The sequence below is a fragment of the Prosopis cineraria genome, unplaced genomic scaffold (assembly GCF_029017545.1).
Source record: "Prosopis cineraria cultivar Desert tree isolate PC_DT_omini unplaced genomic scaffold, ASM2901754v1 PC7, whole genome shotgun sequence".
Lineage (NCBI taxonomy): Eukaryota > Viridiplantae > Streptophyta > Magnoliopsida > Fabales > Fabaceae > Prosopis > Prosopis cineraria.
Genome location: NW_026555338.1, coordinates 13,492,542 through 13,500,226, shown reverse-complemented (window position 1 = coordinate 13,500,226; position 7,685 = coordinate 13,492,542).

Here is a 7,685-nt window from a genome sequence, read left to right as displayed (position 1 = left end):
AATCAAGTGTTTAGTTAAAATTCATTCCCAAATGCCACTGCCCAAAGCTGTACCTAAGCTCAAAACTTTAAAAACTCAAGCAACTCATCAAGTACTCACCACACAATTACATGCTAGGCTAATACAAGACATTCTCTAAGTGAAATCACATATTACCATGTAAAAACACCAAGAGGTCAAAATTCCAATAGCATTAAGAACTTGAAATTCAACTAAACAATCTTGTTTCAACATTACAAATTACAAACAACCATGAAACTAAAGTCAAATTGAACCACAATCAACAATAGTCATAGTATTCTAATGAAATTGAAATAAGGTGAAGAAACAGTAAAGCTTAGCCAAGTAAAGACTTCAATACTCCTCTTCCATCAACTCTCTCCTAGGATTCCATAAAGAATCTAGCTAGAAAACATCAAGAAAATCTTGCTTCCTCCATGAACATCATGTGGCCGAGAGGTATGCTCCATAGTGTTGATGAATTGAGCTTCAATTCTTCTTCTAGATGCTTGGGGTGAGTTTGACCATGATAGGGAAAGAGAATGGTGTAATATTTGAGTGAATTTGATGGAGAAATAGTGGAAGAATAGGGGCTGAACATGCTAGAGTGTAGAGAGAAGGAGGAGAAAATGAAGAACACCAAGAACAAGAGAGAGAGAAAATGTGGAAGATGAGTGAGATGAATGTTGGATCTCTAATTAGGGATGAATGGACATGCATATCTTGTTTACCATCAACTGAATGCTAATTAAAAAAAATAGGAAAATAAAATAAAAAGGAAATGGGAGCCTTGTCACACTAGCAAGGTGGTAACCTCCTATCGATTTGTAGATGATTCCAATGTGTGTGTAATTTTTTATGTATCATCCACATCATTTAAGCTGATTTAATCCTTCAAAATAATTATAATTCATGTGAAAATGATCAGCCATTGACCTCAAGGAGTGTTGACCTCAATTGCCCAATTGATGCACAAGTCATATGCCACCTATGTCATATAAATCACATAATTCAATTAAATACCATATGATATAATAAAATATAATTAATGTCCAGAATTAAATTCATACTTACAAGGGAGAATTTATTAAATTAACCAAGTTCTACGCTGTACAAAATTATATAAAAGTTATCACAGAAAAGCAAACCGAAAAACTAGGTCAAACTAAGACACTTAAAAAATTGTTGACTTTTTATTTAATTACTCCCAAACTAAATTAAATTTTAAAAATATAATTTCACCACTCATAAACTATACATAAAATTCAATTTTTCAAATTTTCTTATATATTTTCTCAAACATTCATTTTTTAGACCAAAATGCCCCTAGTGCACTAAACCTACAAATCTAGGCAAAATTCCAAATCCAATGCAATGTGTGCACTTGAAGGTGATAAATCATTTATAAAAGGGTCTTAATTGACAAATAAAAAGGTGTAATAAATGTGTTCTAATCAATTTCCCCACACTTATCTTTTACACTTTGGGCAAAATCAAGTGAAAAAGATCCCAAAAGAAACTCTAAGACAAAGAAACAAGAGAAAAGCAATGTCCAAAGTCACTAAAATACTAGCTCATGAACTTCTACAAATTATCATTGAATGTGGCAATAATTAATAAAGAATTATGCACATCACAAACAAACCCTTACTAAGAATCAATGTCAAAGAGTAAGCCTCTCTAGGTTAAATGTTTACTCTTATCACTCAAAGTTTATAAGGTATTTAATTTCACTTAAAATTCTGCAGGACAAACCCTATCATAAGTTTATAACCCTTCTACATCTCCAACACTATATAGTACTTGCAATCAAGAATCAAGTGGATTTTATTAGATTGTAATGTGGGTAATGAAAGGATGTCTAAGAAATGCATGTAAGAAAAATAGGGTTAGCATCAAGATAATGCTAAGATCAATATATATCCCCTTAATATACAAAGCATAATCTAATTCAATTGAGTGGACACCTTAACATAATGAGGATGGAAAGCAATGATAGGAAATAATAAAACAAATAGAATGGATGAGCTAGGCAACTTTTATTCTTGTCTTTCTTTTCTTTTTCTCCTTCTTTTCTTCTTCTTTTTTCAGCAACTTTATTGCTTTCATTTTTATAATAATTTTTTTCAATCTTTCTCTACTTTTATTTTTATTTTATTTTGGTTGCCTCTAACTCTTTGGAAATAATGGATATAATAGTGAGACAATAAAGGATAAGGAATAAAGGATAGAAAAATGACAATATGCATCCACTCACTTGATCTAGGGCATGCAATGAATATTAAAACTATATATAAAAGTGTAACATGCATCCCTTCGGGAAAGTAGGGTGAATATTTATTTTTTAAAGAATCAAACCAAAAGCTCAAAGTGGCTAATAAAAGATAATCAATAATAATAAGTTGGCTATTTGGCTCTTGGCTATTTTTTATAAATGCCATCTTTCATTTGCTATCAAACAACTGCAAGACATGTAGTCTCAATTAAGAAGTAAAGCAAATTTTAGAGGGTAATATCACTAAAGAATTAACCACACATGAGTGTTTGGCCTCTTCCATGAAAGGGTAATGTGCCACTCTAATCCATTAATTCAAGGTAAAAGAATAATCACTTCATACCTATTCAATCCTAAAAATTACCACATCTTAAGCATCAAAATATCCATTCAAGAGCTAGGTAATTAAGTAACCTTAAACAAAACAAAAAACCACAATTTTTTTTTGAAATTTTTTGAAATTTTTTTTCAAAAGCCAAAACAAAACAAAACAAAACATTTATTTCTCTCCCCCACACTTAAATCATGCATTGTCCTCAATGGATGTATAGACTAGTAATAAAATAAGGTGAGATCAATAATGAATGCATAAGCAAGAAGAGACCGACGACATCATATCTAGACCTAGTATTTTTTTTCTCATTGTTTTGGACATAATAGCATTTAAAATAATATTTTTTTCTATTTACATTTTATAAATGTGCAAGAATTGAAAGACTTATTTTCAACAGTAATGGGTGTTATTGAAGATAACCACTAAAGATTAATAGCTTATGTCGAATCTGCATTCAAAAAGGAGTAGACGAAAAGGGAAGCATTGTGGAAATTAAAAGGGGAACGCAAGTCAAGTGTTGAAGTTGAGGAAGAAGATGACTGGGTGGGATATGGTAGTGAAGACAAACCAGCATCTGAGTACGAAGAATAAGACAAGGTAGATACTGAGTTTGAAGAAGATGGAGGTGATAGAGGAGAAGAAGATAGAGGAGACAAAAAAGAAGAAGAAGAAGAAGAAGAAGAAGAAGAAGAAGATAAAGGAGGAGATAAAGAAGAAGTAGATGGTGAAAAGGAAGGTAGAGGTGATAAAGGAGGAGGAGGAGGAGGAGAAGAAAAAACTAATAATTTGTCGTCTCTAATTCATGTATCTTCCCAAGAACAGGACGGAGAGGAAAAATAAGAGGAGAAAGTTAAGGAAGATGATGGTGAACAATGACTTAGGAGATCTACAAGGACAAAAATACCAACTAGGTCTCTTTAGGTTCTATCGAAGTTAGTGAATAGGATAAAGAAGAAGGTTGATGAAAAGCAACAATTGTTTTCAATTGTATCACACATGTGTAAGAGGGAGGAAGGTGATGAGTAAGTAGTCTTTATTGCCTAATATTTCATTCATTTCAAACAATTTAAGAGAAGTTATTTATTATTCCCTATTTTAGGATTTTGGTTGAAATGTATGATCAATATCTCACCCATTATGAACTTTGATGTTTGGGAGGAATGCAGTAGATTAGTAACAAGGTGAGATAATGTTTAAATTTGTTTTTTATAATTTACATATAGTAATGTACAAATAACATGAATTCCTTGGTGGTTGTAGTTCATGACTATGCTATGCCATGCATTAATGGGTGATATAAGTGATTCAGGTCTAGTTCGTCATCATAATTTGATGCTAACTTCATGGTTAGCTTCCAGTGAAATTAAATTTAAAATATCCTATTTATTATGTTTTGTTTTTTGTAATATGTAGTATAATGTGTTCTTATTTGTAGTGCAAAATGATATCAAATTCCCCATTTGGAAGGCAACAAAGAACAAGAGGGATATCCTTCTTGAATATGTAGGATATAATATAGCTGAATACGATCTCATCCTTAGTCCAACTCTTGTGAAGTATCATTGGATCTGTTTTGTGCTAGAGCTGAAGTCAATGAACTTCTATGTCCTTGACTCGTTCAAGCGAGATAGTGGTCTTGAATTAAGAAGGAAAAAAAGGTAAAAGGATAGAGCTTTAGATGCAAAAAGATTATTTGCAAATGCACATGTATGGTCCATTAGTCAACTTTGATGGTGTGTCTTACGTGCATGTTGTTTTGATGCTATGAATTTGTTTCCTTTGTAGTGAAATAGGTTCTTCGATATCATTGAGTTGGTGAACCCAAACTTGATCAGAAAGAAACCAATAGCTGATGTTATTTAGCCTCCGATACCCCAATAAAATAATCTATGCATTCTCCACCTATTATTATAGCTTATTTTGTTTATGTAATGCCTTTGTTTCCTTTGACCAATTGTGATTATTGTTTGTATGCTACATGTTTGTAGGAAAGATTGTGGTGTTCTTGTCATGATTTGGTTGAAGACATAGGATCCTACAATGTCACAGGGCATCACTGACGTACGCTTGCATTTTCTTTGATGTTGTTATTTCTATTTATGTGTTATTCTTTATTTGATATTATTCTTTCTACTTGTTTGTTATTCTTTGTATGATGTTATTCTTTCTACTTGTGTATTATTCTTTCTTTGGTGCAAGAATAAGTTACTAACTTCAAGGCTAAGCTTTTATGGTGGCTAATTAATCATCCAAAAAACCAAAAAAAAAAATAAAGGTGGCTTTGAAAGTACTTGATGAAGACAAGACAAGAAAGAGAAGGGAATAGCCACTTTAGTATATAAAAAGGGATGTTAATATTTGTTAATGACTTCTTAGTATATAAAGGGGTAGCCACTCACTTCTTCGTTTAGGGAATGAAGTTCCATTCATCGTTTGAATATAAATTAGTTACTGTGAGCTAATATATATATATATATATATAATGGATAGAAAATAAAATTTTCAAAATTGAACTGATTATTAAATTGACAAAAAAATTAGTTTATAATTAATTAATTTGATCATAATTAGATTATAGTCGAATGAATTGTAATATTATATATATATATATATATTAGTTTTATATGATGAATTATTTTACAACATTAAAAATGTATAGAATAATATAAAAATATGATATAATTTATAGTTTTGACTTTTGACCAAAAAAGTAATTATATAGCTATGAAAAGAAGAAGTAATTAGAGAGAGAGAGAGAGAGAGAGAGAGAGAGAGAGCAATATGTAACATCTCATATATTTTTACTCCTTTAAATAACAAGTACTTATAAGAATCATTGCTTAAACCTTGATGATCATCAAAAAGAGAAAAATGCCCATGTGATTTTTGAGGACATATGCATTTTTTCCAGAATTCATCATCAACTTACAAAATTCATAACTAATTCTATAAAAATCATATTGTGGTAATTCAAGTCTCTAAAGTAAGCTTAGGAAGTCCTCTACAAGGAAAAAATAATTCCTAACTTCAATCGTCCCTATATATTTAACGAGAAATTTTCGTTTTTCACTGCTACAGTTATTTCCAGAAAATTTTTCAGTTTCCTGACCTCATTTTGTAAAAATCTTATCTCATTATATACAAGTCCAAAATTAGTGATCTAGGACTTCATTTGAAGCTTGAAAAGTCCTCTAAGTAACTAAAAATTTTAAGGTAATAATCACCATATAGCTACTACAATACCCTTACTAATATTGTTCCTTGGTTAAATATTTTATCCTAGTAGCTTTTACCTCACAAAAAAAAAATATTTACATACCAAAATATACTCTATCCATGATTATAATTGAAATATGGACATATTTGTAATCTACACTCATAGTTACAACTCAAAATATAATCATGGAACTATATATATATATATATATATTACAACTCCAAACTATACCAAAAGATAATTGAAAAGCAAGGTGAAGAAGTTAAATTCTTCATTGCTCTCTCTCCTTGCCATAGTTTTTGGATGAACCTGCACCTATTATTTATAAGATAAAAAGAGGGGTGAGATTTATAAAAATCTCAATAGTATTAATCTACTCCAAACTTCAAGCAATAGTGGTCTACTCATATAAACAAGCTTAAATCATGAATTATAAAATTCACCAAGTATAGACATACAATGGCCAAAGTATCATACTAGCAATAACACATCTCATTAACTCATAAATTTTCTATAATTCATGATAATGAGAATTTCTATAACATTAAATCAACCAATATTGCTATCATGAGAATTAGAGAAATACTACTACCCTATAATAGTTGAAACAACTCATCATAATTTCTTGTCAGCAAAATATGGACCCAAAATCAAAAAAAAAAAAATCACACTTTAACTTGCTATATTAGCCACAGACGGAACTCTCCACCCATAGGAAAAAAATATTTTCTTTCTTTTCTTGAACCTTCCATAAATCATTATTCCCTTCTGTGGTACACATAATAAATGAGACTCTCCTGTTCAACAAAAATAATTGAAATAATAGGGCAAAACTTATTTTTAATTTTCTTAATCCTATCTTAGGTGGATATATATGCATAATACCTTCCAATCATTTTTCTTATCTCATGATACCCATAAGTAAGCTGTTAAAAAAAAAACAAAAATCTAACTAGTACTTTGCAATCCCATATTTTAATTTCTGAACTCATCAATACATCTAAAAACTCATAAATTTATGCTTACCTTACTCCAAGCATTCCACAGCTTTGAGTTTCTAGACTTTATCTTCCTAAGTTCCTTCTAAAATTTGGAAGTCTCCATGAACTACTAGGTTTAAATGAAAGCTTGAGTTGAGTAGGTCCAGATTCTGGTTTTGCGTGTGGATTTTGAGCGAAAAAATGATGGTATTTGGCTGAGTTACAGTCTCTTTCTATCTCTAAACTCTTTGAAACTCCATGGAAGCTAGACTCACTTTCTCTCTCCCACTCACGTTGCTGTATTTGAAAATGAAGAAAGAAAAGAATGAAAGTTTGCTTTTTAGCTATCATCTGTTACATGTTCAAAGCAATTGCTTCCACGTGGCCTATGAATAAATCTTCTGATTCAAGACATAAGCCTCACACTAATCTACTAGGGAAAATAAATTCCGTCCTTGGGCTCATAATGGGCTTTGGAAATTAATTATTATGGAGTATTTGCACTAAGAAGAATGATGGTCTTAAAAACTCTAATATTTACATCTTATAATTAATTCTTTTAGGTATTTCCTAATCAATGATATTAATATAATTCTTTTAAATATTTCTGTCCATCAAATAATCACTCTCAATTTCTTCTAAAAATCATTTCTCATATTTGACTAATATCATTAATTAAATAGTATTTCTAAATTTTCCATTAATAAGCAAATAAAAATTTTGGACACGACACAATACATGTGTACAACATGAAAAGAAGAAGTTTTTGTTAAAACTAGTCTTTTATTAGACTAAAACTAAGCATTAAAAAAAATGAAGTCATTAGTGTGCATGTGAACAGAAACAAAAAAATTTAGTAAGCATAATTTAGTTCAATAA